Source organism: Venturia canescens, chromosome 1 (assembly GCF_019457755.1).
Source record: "Venturia canescens isolate UGA chromosome 1, ASM1945775v1, whole genome shotgun sequence".
Lineage (NCBI taxonomy): Eukaryota > Metazoa > Arthropoda > Insecta > Hymenoptera > Ichneumonidae > Venturia > Venturia canescens.
This window is the reverse complement of record NC_057421.1, coordinates 25,785,893-25,799,977: the sequence shown is the minus strand read 5'-3', so window position 1 is coordinate 25,799,977 and position 14,085 is coordinate 25,785,893. Positions and strand designations below refer to the sequence as shown.

At 37.4% G+C, this 14,085-nt stretch overlaps 1 protein-coding gene and 1 pseudogene across 5 annotated transcripts in view; one reads left to right on the top strand and one right to left on the bottom strand.

The window, feature by feature from the left end:
• LOC122407091 (protein artichoke-like) overlaps nucleotides 1-14,085 on the top strand; it is a 97,228-nt gene that overhangs the window by 56,941 nt on the left and 26,202 nt on the right. The window contains exon 1 of one of the 5 annotated variants that reach the window (XM_043413110.1): nucleotides 5,181-5,281. The exons of the other annotated variants lie outside the window; for them this stretch is intronic. The gene's annotated coding sequence lies outside the window, so the exon portion shown is untranslated. Of the gene's footprint in view, nucleotides 1-5,180; nucleotides 5,282-14,085 lie in introns of those variants that run through there. 5 annotated transcript variants of the gene reach the window in all.
• LOC122419295 (maltase A1-like) lies at nucleotides 22-1,455 on the bottom strand (annotated as a pseudogene).

Genomic DNA, 14,085 nt, shown 5'->3' with positions numbered 1-14,085 from the left:
AATCGGCCTTCCTGGAGATCTTCATTTTTCGGTAGATGGTATAATTGAAGCGGCACCTGGTACGTTGAGCGCAGTAGTGCCCATCTTTAAATCAGGGACGATTTCCGAGTCTGCGCTGACGGTGTAAACGATTAATTTCGAAGGTATATTCAGTGAACGACTGGCGTTGAAAATGAGGCTCGATTCTGAAAAGTTGATAACAAGTGCAACAACGTCGTATAATTGAGTCTAGGCACCACAGCGAAAAACTGTCGCCCACGACAATTGTTTCCGTGCTGCTCTCAGAATTGAGTGTTTTTTCAATATGACGAGTTTCTTGAATATTGAGTAATGGGAACCGGCTTGGCTCTTCTCAGCCGCCAAGTTGAGAGCTTTGTAGTTGGAATAGACCGGAAGCCGATTGTTGGTAGAAAAACCAGCACTGGTCGTATTATCCCATGGAAAAGGCGATCTCCGAGGTTCCCGGACCTGAATTGGTATCCATCTGGTCCAACTATGCAACCGGAAGGATCAACGGTGTCTTTGTAAGAGAGCCCCCAATGTCGTCACTGTTATAGGCAACTTCCACTCCTGGAAGTACAGCTGCGAGCATCGAGATTTCATTTCAACCTAGTTGGGTGCTTGACCGTTGGGCGCGTCATTCAGCCATTGATCAACGACGCGCTTAAAATCAACGTTTCGTGAAATATTAATCAAGCTGTTGATGACCATAAACTTAAAAGGCACGTTAGAACCGTAGATAGAAATAACATAACAACTTCGTTGTAGTCACCGACCTCAGTCAACAAAATACGTTTTACTCTGTTGTAGATCTTAACATCGCATCACCATTTCCGAATCACGATCGAAGATTCTTTCATATTTTTTGTATAAATGTGCGTCGTATACAGTAACGGGAAGTTCCATGCTAGGAATAACTGATTTATCTAGAAACTTGTCATCCTCGTACATGAAATTTGCAACGTCGATTCGAAAGCCGTTGACACCTAGCTTCAACCAAAACCTCAGTACATCTTTCATTTCGTTTTCGAGAGCCAGATTACGATAATTTAAATCTGATTGGGCAGAGAGAAACTGATGCAAATAATAACCTTGAGCCCAAGAGATTAAGTTTTCGCGACGAGTCTATCAAAGTCACTTAAAGTTCCGAAGAGAGGATGGACATCAGTGAAATTCGAAATATCATAGCCAAAATCGAGCATCGGGCTTGGATAATAAGATGATCCAAAATCCGCTGACTCCTAAATCGGCAACATGATCGAGTTTGCTTATAATGCCATTCAAATCACCAATGCCATCTCTGTCGCTATCCTTGAAACTCCTCGGATAAATTTGGTAGATAAAACTGTCGAACAGGGCCTCTCTAATCGCTCCGATTTCAACAGCTTGGAGTGCTACTCCGCACAGTAAAACAAACCAGATCAAACATGTTGACTGAATATAGTTTGTAGTCATTTAACCACAGTCATTTATACTTGAAATCAACAGTTATCACTAATATCTCCAAATGACACAATTACAAACGATCAGGGAGATTAGACAAAGTAAATATTTTTCGGAGCCCCAAATTCTCAATGATCGCTCACCAGTTATCGACTCTTTATTTGCCCGTTTCCACTTTAGATAGGGATTCACTGAACCAAAAACGCTCATAATTTGACAATCAATGTATATCATATGCGGAGAAAACGAGGCCGAAAATTCTAGAGGAAAGTACTACGAATATAATATCTCGGGGACAGTATATACGTACTGGATTGCAGCATTAATTCGAAGAGCAGTAATAAAAATTGTTCTATCCACCATAGTAAAAAGGCCCATATCTTTTATTCAAAAGACTCAAGAGTCTTTTTCTCTATAAGCATAGTCAAAAATTTTTTCTGTCACTTCAAATATTTATGGTGTAAAGTATGCTCGGGCAACCCTGAAAAAAACTATATGCATGGTAAAATGTCATGCGTATTCGGTGTATATTCGTGTACTTATCATAGAATTTACTATGCTGACAGTGAAAATTTGTGATTTACAATAAATTTGGACTTATCAGTAAGTGCTAGTCTTACATGATGAATAACAGTCGAAAACAAAACGAAATATAGTTCTCACGTGCATCTCTTTTTGCTATCCACATAAAGCTGTTTAGAATTCAAGAGACGAAAAATTGGAAAGTTCGAAAAATACTATACTGTTTGTAATCGGTGCCTAAATGCTTTTTAAATTCTTGAAAGATAATATATTCCTCATTATAAAAAACGAATCCGTTTTCTCCGTGTGCATGGTCTAATGTTTCTCGACCCACATGTGTCTTCGACTGAAACAAAATATGAATTCATTCATTCATTTTCGCGCTCCTTTCCATTAAATTAAAATTTACCGAAAGACAGTTCAATTCTCAAATTTTTCAAACTGTTCAATACAAATATTTTCTCATTTTCTCATGTTGCAAATGCGAAATACTTTTTTCTCGTTTCATCTCCCACGTTGTCGAGTCAACAACAAAATTATTGTGAGAACTCATTCTCATCATATCATTTGTTTTTTAATCTTTTAAATTTTATGCAAATAAAAACATTCCAAGGTAATAAAAGAATAAGAGTCGATTTGAATATCGGTGAAAGAGGAATTGAGTTTATTTTTGATATAATTACAGCATTATTATTATGTTGAGAATACGCGTTGATATGTTTTCCGTACACTGCAAAAATTAACCGTATTCGAAACCTTCAAGAAATTCATTGATTATTCAGTTTTAACGAAAATTTAATTTTCACCAACAAAGGTATGAATACGAAAAACTTGCAAGACTTGATCTAGGAAATACCTCCAAAGTATAGTACCTATTTGTCAATGAATCGCGGCTCGTTTCATTTGATTGGCATACCTTAGCCTTCCTTGGCAACGAAACTTCCCCGTATCTTTATATTCGAAAACCTATTTTCTTCGTTCCAACGCAGTTAAGCCCTGTGAACATCGTAAAGTAGTCGTAGATACATCGATAGGAAATAGCATTCTGTAGATTCAGTGGATGTGTACTGGTTGAGTTCACAAGATATCGATGTGGACAGACTTTGATAGGTAAACCTGGAATCCAGTATGCAATGTTGCGGCGTTCTGCGCGATAAACGAAAGATGATCCGCGTTCGGCACGTCCGACAAACATTGCTAGGATCATCGGGCTTGTGGAACTCTACTTCTGAAAATTGCTTCTTCCTTTACTGTCTTCTCTCAGAGCATGCATATATATTTCTTATTCCCATCCAGAAACCTATGACCACAGGCTGAATACAAATGAATCTGTGCGCAGATGCTAACCTAGCCTGACACTTTCCTCACAATTTAAAGTGAAACCGCCGAAATATCATTCTTAAGGGGGTATGTGAAAAGGATTTAGTAGATTTTTAAAGAAATAAAATCTCTGTGCGGGTGCCATCGATAAGCAAAACCACCCAATGTGTTAAAATGAACCCCTTTTGGTTTACGAAAGTGTATGATTTCTGATAAGAGCTTGATTAGGATAAAAAATATTATGATAATTGATTCGGAATAAGCCTAAACTCACAAGAAAAGAAATTTTTCACGAGACTCGTGTGAAACGACAATGTACCGTGTCTTGCTTCAATTTGAGAATTTGAGAATTTATTGATGAGACGTAACTGTAGAATTGAGGCAATCGATATGATAGTTTTTGAGGAGGAACTTCATTGAATTAGAGAAAAAACACGAGTGAGCAATCGAATGGAGCATAGAGATTATCACACCCAAATACAGTATGATTATTCCAATAAAAGTGTAAATTCTAAAGAAACGTCAAGTTTTAGTAGATTACCTGACGAAATCTTGATTAACTGTAATTCAAGTGAAGGAAAAAATGTAATCCATTAATTCATCTCCATCACTCGTTCATTTGATCACACAGAAGTAAATCTCGTCACGTTAAGAAATCTTCTTGTTCTTTGGCAACTTAAGTACAATTTTAGTGGTGAAGACGTAATTATAATACAAAATATCGATATTAGATAAAATTATTGAATATTCCCATGACATAAACTTTACGTTCTTTTTCACCGTTCGTCGGAGAAAAACTGTCTCCAAGTAAACAAACATCTCTACTTCGTTTGTTTTTTTCTCTATTTTTTGTCTCTTTTACATCTATATTCATCAATGTATTCGAACTAGTAAAAGACAGTGTGACCATCTTCACTGTCAACACCAATCGATAATACTAATAATCAATTCAAAGAATAATCGATTTATCAAATAACAACTTCTTCATTTTATAACATCTTTTAAACACAATCCAATGCTTCGTTCTGTTTTCAAAAAACTGCCTCCATAACGTATCTTCTTCGACATAATTTCCTTTAATAATTTTAATGGCTCGCGCAAATTAACAGACGATTCGCTCGATTTTTTGTATAAATCATTACTACTTAAATTTGCATGAGTGACATACAGGAGTAGCCAGAGGCTGTCTCAAAAAGCCGTCATCTCGCGGATGAAACGTGAAACTCGTATAGCGGTGGAGGCGGTTTGCTCTGGATGTACCGCACTCTCGACCCTCCCTTACCACATCTATATGTGCATATAACTTTCAATGGGATGAACGAGGTTGGCCCAAGCTCACCCAACCTCCTTCCGTCCCTTTTCGTTGGATTGAGCCCCGCGGGGATAGGATTAACTCTCGTACTCTGACTGCTCTACGGGCCTAACGTCTCTCATGGTTTATCTTCGTACTTTTCTATTTCATGGACTTTTCCTCCACGGATCATCTGTATACGCCACACGTATATGCAATACTGCCTTTCAGGCTTGTGGTCTAACGTATTCGCGTGCCTCGAGCGTTTATGCGTGGCAGTCTCGTGAATGCTATCGCCCAGTATACCTAATTATACAGGCCGTTGTCTGAAAAGGCATATTTTTTCCCCAGCCCCCTACAAAACGGATTATACGTGACGTATATGCGCGTATTTAGATTCGTATGAAATTCGTACTACGCATCCTGAATAACAAACCGGACAATCAACTTACACACGCCTAATCTACACTGTTCTTGCACATGTGCCAACATAATAGCTTCAGATTATATTTATTGCTTTGTATTACAGCTCTTCAAGAGTCTATATACGTGCAATTGTACTGCGAATTATACAACGCGTTATTCAACTGTGTCGGAACCTCCGCGAGGGAAACGAGACGATGAACGAACCACCATCATCAAGCGTGTCACTCAGCCATTCTGGGCAAAGACAAATCTTTTCTTGTGAAATGCAAATGCTTTCTCGTGAGTCATGTTTTTAATTGTTCTAGAGGAACTATAAGTAGTCCAAATACTTATCATTTTTTTTTTTTTTTTAGATAACGTTGAAATTTTTATTAAATAATGTTTTTCTATGTGGACAATTTTTCAAAATGATCCCAAAGCTTTCCGTAACGTGACCCGCGACATCAAATTTATAAAAGTGCACACTTGACATCTTGAATAATACAGCCTCACCCTAAAAGTTGTAAATGAACAATATCCACAAAGATATTACAGAGACGACTTATGTCTCAGGCTGGCAATCTGCCGGGACAGCCGAAGCCCACGAAGGGTTGTTAAACAAGCTACCCGCAGTTTACGGATGTAATTAACTCGCCGCGTTATTAGCCGTGCGGCTACACATGAGCACATACATTCTCACTCCCTTTCTGTTCCGACTGCCTCCTCCCACCACTCCCTACTGTTTCTTAGTCATTACTTACGTTAACGTCTTCTATTCCATGTGTACCGACTCGATCGAATATCGACTTTTTAAAATCGCATGCAGCGCACACAGCTCAGGGCTTCGATTATACAATTTTATTTTCAGAGCGTGCCGGCAAAACTGACTGAGCTTTGACGAATTTGACCTGCTCGTATGCATAAATGAAGTTTTTCAGGAACGAAACCATGTTGATGAAAACTGCAATTAGCAGAAAAAAAGGCAATTGCGATGTTTGCAATTCTTGGATTTTGTCCCTCGGAAAGACTTACCTGCACCCTTGCATAAAAATGTCAAAGGTCCCTCGATAAAACCATTTCTCATTTTTAATCTTCCATCACATTTGAATGTAAAAAGAAGAGAATGGAAGAATTCTAAATGAAACTTGTAGAATATAGAAAAGCTGGGCTGTAGCGGAGAATGAGTCTGATTCGACAGGCCAGAAACCAGGAATTGTCGCTCCAATTGCACACTTATAATCGGTTTTATGCATGCTCGACCAATTCTGAAGAATGATTGAACCCCAATCGGTACCGCCTGACAGCATTTTCATGAAACCACGAGCAAACTAACTTCAACATTCGTGATTACATTCGCGTCTACTCCATTCTATGGCTCTTCTTCAACTCTTTGCACTATCTCCACCATTTTCGCTCCCAGTAAAGAGACAGGGGGAGAGGGCAAGAGAGAGAGCGAGAGAGTCTTTGCTTTTCAAGAAAAAGAGAAATTCGACCACAGTATCACGAGAACGTGACACCCTCGATGCTACTTTTGAATTTATCGAGGAAAAAATTTTCACAGAGAAAAATATTCGCGACGCGACGTCTGGGGCGCAACCGGCAACGAGAGATCATCCACTAGTACCCCCTTCACGATCCTTTGTCACCCACCCCAACCAGCTCGCTTTATCATATGGCAGTATACGGGAAAAAAATTCTAGAGACGTTCACGAGTACTCGGAAGAACCTTGCTTGATATACGTGCCACGTTGCACTCGTACACTTCTATGTGATATGCCTCTCTGTCTATTCGCCCATCCAGAATTTTCGCTGGAAACTCACGGAGCAAAAATATTTGTAATCTATTTTCTGTACATGGACAATATATGAATCGCGTGTACGTGACATTATTTGAAAATGTAAAACGTTCCGCTGTCCCTTATAGCTCATATATGCTGAATATCAGACAAAACAGACTTTTCTTGAGAAAAAAGATATTTTGTTATTCATCATTTTATTAAAGTTCCATGAACGATTTTTCTTGGTTCCAGTTTCGATATTTTCATCCGATTACTCGAGTAATCGTGTGCGGAGTGAGAAAAAATACAATCTGGGTTGAGTAAGCACAAGGATCATGACTGTTTAAGGTAGTTTTGTACTTTTGTTGAAATCTTAAGAACCGGCTGAAATTTAAATATGGTGTAATACTAGCCTTCGTGGACCGACTTTCAAAATTTTTAAACCGATTCACCATTTCGTTTTCGAGATATTCGCGATTAAAAATTGGTCATTTTGTACGCGATGCCTATACCTCCTAACAGTAACACGTCACTGGATAGCACTTTGTTTACATTTTTTATTACCGACGCTAAACAAACCTTACGACTTAAAAATAAAACCAGTCGTGTATTCAGTACCATTGTGGGATTAATACTTTAAAAAATGGGAATTTTTGACCATCTAGTTTCGGAGATATTGATTGATGAACTGGGTTAATTCTATGTGACACGGAACGGGCGCATGACGACGCGGCAACAATGTACGGTGCGGCGAACTGATACAAAACAATGTGAAAGTTTTTTTCTCAAATGTTCAACCATCTTTCTCGATTGAAGTGGCATTTGAACACTTTTAACTTTTTTCCTGACGAATAAATAAAATTTCGGAAAACACTGACATTTTGACTGGAGAATGGCGTTGTTGCCACGATTACAATGCCACTTTCTATATGTGTAGAGGAAATATTCATGAGGCGTGATTGTGTAGGACAGCCAGAGTGTACAAGCTTTGACAAAACCGTGTAGCCGTCAGCACTGCATAAGCATTGGATGTCATTGTACGCCGCGGCCCAAACTTTTAGCTTGTACGTGTACATACAGAACTACCCTAAACAAACAAGCTATTTTTTTGAATTCGTTTTTCAGAAAAATGTCATTTTTTATTTGGTAAAAATAAGGAGGCGTTTCATTGAGCATACATGTTTCAAAAATACTGTAATAAAATTTAAAAAAAAAAAAAACATAATTCTTTCAAGCAAAAAAGTTAAATCTCTTCTTGTAGAAGTCCTGAAAAAAGTGTGTTTATTGGGTTTACTAAGTGTGTTTTTCGAATATTTATCGAAAAGGTTGAAACTAATACACGTCTTTTTTTACCTATTCGAGTTCATTACGATTTCCAGTTTCGGATGTTTTCACGAATACTACATATTATAATGAATTTCTATTGCTTCCGGATTGACGAAGCGGGTACATATAGTTTCACCGTAGCCTCGCGTATGTAAACTTTAATGTTTACGTGACGTTGGTGTAGAGCTTCAGCTCTACACGGCATCCATCCACATTGAAAAACTTTCGTTACGGTTGCTCCTGATTTTGTAACGTGCTTTGCGTTCCGTCACACTTGTAGTTAGTTGCTCGAAATATTGTAGTCGCGGCGACTGATTCAGCAAACACTCGCGGCGCAAAATGTGAGTTAATGTTATTCAAAAAAAGACTATTTTTTTCATCGACGTTTATGAGATTAAATACTGCGTAGACTCTAGACGAAATTTAAAGTAATTAGGAAAAATAATCTACCGAGTAATTGTGTGCGATACTCGAAAGCTGCTGTCGCACTTTCCGTCTCGCTCTCTTTCTCTCTTTCTCTAACTCGTTGGCTTCAGTACAGGATACCGTCATGAGCATGCAAGTATAATTAAAAGGCACGGCCATCGTGGAGCACCCCTCCTTAACTTGGCAGATTTTTGCAGTACATATCCGAAGAGTACCGAGTCTACGCACGCACTTATACCGCCACTCGAGGCCTGCATAGTTGGTTTAGCCCCGACGACCGCGTAAATATTTTGTACCTTCAGACTAACGATGTAGCCTCGCTTTATTTTTGTTCATATTTCAAGTTAAATTTGTACACTGTAAGAGCAATTGCGTTGTAGACCAGCATGAAATAACATCAGGAAATCTTAGTTGCGAGCGCGAGCTATACGAAAGACTTATTCTGCATGCTTCAGAACTGGCCTCTCACGTAACTCTGCTTCAGTTTCCGATATCGTTGCCCGTATAACATTGCTAGTGATACCGATTATTGGAGTAACGAATAATGAGAGAAGGAATCATAATTACTGAACGTGCATTCCTCACAAATATCACAGTGTTTTTATTTTCATACAAATATATTTAATGTTAAATTCTGAAATGAAATTTATTATAGTTAAATAGGTGGAAACGTTGGCATTGTACGATTAAAATTTTTTAGCAGTTACGATAGAAATTGGAATGACTTTTTCATTTTTTAAATCTTTTTATTGGAACTTGATTATCTCAAACTCGGAACTAATTCCTGAGAGTGTTGATTTCCTCAGATACCGTCCGATGTTAAAATTTCATTTTTCCACTAACTTGATATTGAAGCTCGATAAAGTTTACGAGATTCTATCCCATATATGAGAGGTAAATTCAAGAGAACTTACTCTCGAGAACTGTGATTCCATGAACTAAACTTCAGACGTATATCATTGGCTATATGTGATTATTAATTCAAGTTACAGTTCCTTGGAACTGTATCACTATCAATACGAAAAGAAATATTAATGAAAAAATGAATGTAGTAAAAATTTCGCAGTTGTTTGTACAGTTTATCGAAATGAAATCCCAAGTTAAAAATACGAAAAGAGAATACACACGGGGTGCAATTACGTCGGTAACGAAGCAATTATGATCTCAGGGACTATACAATTCACAGAGTATTTTAAAAATATCTTCAATCTCTTGTCACAGCTCTAAATAAGAAACTCTGTGTAAACATCAGGTTTTTTTTTACCAACATTATTAATAGGTCCTGGTTTTGATGAAATACTGTTTTTAAACACTCTTGATGCCACTTATTAGATATGAAGAGACGCGATGCAATCTTGACACAAAATGAACCCGTTTGCCCATCGTACAGCAATTTCACTTGAGCCACGTGACTTTTCACACACTCTTTTTAGATTTTTTTTCATTACTTTTCAGTCCAATGAATGCAGGACTTTTCTAGCCATTCATCAGATCACTAAGCCCAGAAAAAGTGGAGAAAAATATAAACACTCTCGTAATAAATGGCGCAGCCCATACCTTCACGTTCACAGTTCGGTTAATGAAAATTTATACTGAAACTAGAGAAACCGAAAAAAATAATTTTAAAGTCCACTTTGGCTCTAAAGTAGTGTGTTTAACAAGTTAAAATAAGCAAGCGAGAGATGAGAGATGAGCAAAAGTCAATCTAATCTTTTTTCATTGAGATACTGCAGCGAAGAAAATTTCTGTTTTATTTTTGAAAAATATTCCCAACATTTGATGTACGCAGGGGAATCCTCGAACAATGATTCAGCTAATACTGCATTCTAAAGTATTCAGGACATTTTTTCGTGAAGTTCGTAGCGAAAATGATGTTTCCTATTTTTTCTAGTGAAAGTTCATCAAAATAGACAGACAATTTCAAATGCAACCCGTCCATTTCGCAAACGCGAATAATTTGACGAAATTCTTATTAAAATATGATGAAAATAATGAATTTTAAGCTGTGATCCATATTTGAAAGGAGGGCAAAGGCGTTAGAGAAATTTTACATTCTGTGATCACGTTCACTGCAGTGAACAAACGGAGCGTGTCCAATCATAAAAAAGAAATATTGATATCGAAAAATATGGAAAAGAGAATACGAATCGCAAAGACTAATTGAGGTCGCTTTTCAGAAAATTAATGACAGTGATGAACGCCTCAGTTACCAGCGAACTGAAAATAAACAACTCGATTCCGAGCCCCAGTCAAATTCATTGCTCGGATATTGCGAGACTGAATTTCATTACGGCATATTTGAATTGTATGGGTTCGATGGTGCATGAAGCACCGATTTTCGACTCATATAATAGCATGTACTCGATTTTCTGCACTCTCTTTCTCCCGAATTCAAAATCGGGTTATAATTCTGTTTTTATGTTACAGACGAAGCGTGGATTGCTAAATCGATCAAGCAAATTGTCGAAAATTTCGAATTTCCGAACAAATGTATTTTCCGCGTAGTGGTAGACTGAACAAACGTGAATTTATTTTATTTTTATTCAAATGAAATAGTTCAATCTACTACTTTTGGAATCTCAATTTTATTCACGCGAATCTAATGACTTCCTTAAATGAATCATTGAGCCATCACAGTGAAATACTAATGAACTACAATTTCATAATTTCCTAACTTGATCTACGAAAGTGCCCGAGAACAATGGGAAATTCAGTGACCTATAAAACGTAAAAGCTTCACGAGACGCTGCACACTTTCTTACAAATAAAAGATAAACCATTAACTGCGTTCCCGTGCGGTAGCACTCCAATGCTATTTCTGCATGAAGTGAATATACCGAATGGAAGAAGCAACTGACAGTGTCAAATGCAGCGACGTCCCAAATGAGACTCATGCTTAATAAAATTACAAAACCTTCCAAGATTAGACGCCTCAGTTTTTCATTTCGTAAACCATTCGTCCACAAGCCATTCACCTTATTAATCATTCTTGCACCAGGTTATGAGAGAAATTATTTTTAGAAACTCGGACTTACGAATAGAGCAGTTCAAGAAAAATCCTCTACGTAATCTCATTAATTTATTTTTTGCGATTTTGCACACATAAACATAAAAATCGTATACAAAATTTCTCTGACATCACATTAAAAGTAATTGGACTAAACGAAATGCGTACGCCCAGTTCTTCGTGTACTTTTTTCGTGTGCAGTTCCATGGCGACAGAGGACCATTCATTAAAATGTAAATGGCGCAAACTTCTGGTTGGATAAGTGAAAACTGCAATCGTCGACTGGGAAAAACATGCTCATTTGCTTCCGGCAAGAAAATTTAGATTCCCTTCCGACTGCATCCGAGCTTGAGTGTACGATGAAACTAAATGTATAAAGAGACAAAACGAACGTACGTACATGTAGTACAAGCATATAAAGGTTGACTAAAGAGTCACGGAGTGAGAGTCATGCTTCTCGAAGGAACGGAAGAACAGATCAAGGTACGACGACTTCCCCAAGAGGATCGATATGTTGAGTAAAGCAATTTCAATGCTTTGAAAAACAATAGCTGTTGTAAACCTGCCTCTAATGTGAGCTTGCTCGCTTTCCTTCTTCGCGCAAAGTCCTTTGCTCAAGTGCACATGCAGCGGTGCATAAGATTCTCGGCGTCGTCGTTCTAGACTTGGAGCAGAATGGATGGGGAATAAAACAAGTATGTTAGTCACCACGGTTGAAGCATTTCCATCCTATTTCTCTTTCTCTTCGCTTTCCATTTTTATTCTCCATTGGTAACCTCATACGGGGTTTCTGTAAACCCCAACTACTCGGGATTCTCTTTAGTGCATTTGCAACCTTTTCACTGTGCTCTATTCCATCTCAGAAGTTATGAGGCACCATCCAAAGATCAAGGGAAACGAGAAACAACCGTTTGACGTTTTGCCCTAGGAATACTGAATTCACGCTTCGTCGATATTTTTCGCGATAATATTAATTTCTATGCAACAATTTCGTTTTGTATTTTCTTTTACGTGGGCCTTCAATGTGAGCAATGGAAATTACGTAAAATCTGAAGGGAGTTTTTTCTTATTGCTGGAATTTTGGATTTTCTTATTTACACAACCACATTTTTTTCACTATCATAGTATTTGAAATTCAATTTTTCTGATTTTGTTAGAGAGGTTTCTCTTTCAATGTGCCCATCTTATCGGCATGTTTTTACCGACGAATATTGTGAAACCGTGTTAAATACTGATTTCCACAATCTTGTGGATAAGACTCGACACCATTAGGCGATGCAGAAAAATTTTTCAGCAAATAAATCGAAGATTAGCCTGATGTGTTTGTCGTCTTGTTCCGATAAATATCTGTGAATTTTTTCGTTTTCTTCGTTTCGAATTTGATAAGAGTGAGTCGTGCCTTCTTCAGAAATGATAAGTAAAGCCAATCGAAGGTCGTAAAATGATTATCACTTCTTCAAAAAGCTAACCACTTCAGCTACGAACTCACGAGTTCTAGTAGCAATGAGATACCACGATACTGTTGAAGCATAAAAACTTCTTAAACAAAATTTCATCTCGAAAGTTGCCTCGTTCAGAAATTCGATGATTATTCGACACTCTTTGTTGAATATTTTCTGATTTTATAATCACAATGCATTGTAACGAAACTATTAAGTATAATGATTCCATTGAAACGGAAAAAAATGTTTAATAAAAGCAATTTTCTCTAAAAAATAACAATTTTCAATCAATTGTGATTGATTAATATTTATCTACATCGTTGAGATTACTACAACTGAATATATTATCCACAATAATTAGAAGAAAACACGAAACGCCACGAAAAAAAAATATATATATATATATATATATAAACAGTTACTGATTGATGCCAGATAAATTAAATTTATTGAAGAAAGAAATTTTCGAAACAAGTAGAAAAGCGATGGCTCCTGTAAAGAGTCTCTGGCAGCGACGTCATAAATGTACTTGTCTTTGAGTCACTACCGCGACTCTAGATCACGATCCTTGCTACAAAGCAGTCGCTGGCTTCCATACTCAAAATGTTTATATTTCCATCTAGAATAAGTTGAATTTAGAGCGAGGTTCCAAGTAATAATAAACATTTTAGTTCTCATGAATTGTTTTACAACCCTCTCAAATAAATGGCTGTGGAATGAAGGGATGAGTGGTTGAGGGAACAAGATGGAGCCATAGAGAAAAGGTCGTTACTCGTGTGTCTGTGGTATGCGGGAGATAGCGTCTCTTCAAACTTCCATTAGAATATTGTAGCTCGTTTGATTTACTATCACTATCGGTGCTCATAGTGGAGCGTTGATTTGAAAGTTTAATTAACGCTTAAATTATTGATGCATGCAGGATGAGGATCGATATCAATCGCGCAGTGTTACTCGAGGTTCAATTTAGTGAAGCATTTTTTTTTCAAAATCGCATTGAAAAAAACCCTCCGGGAGCATTCGAACAAGCGAAATTTTCCAAAAGCAAATACGAGATTCACAATTTCTTTACTACGCGCGTAAGCAAAACGTGTTTGATTTTCGGAATTTCAAAGGCATCTATAAAAA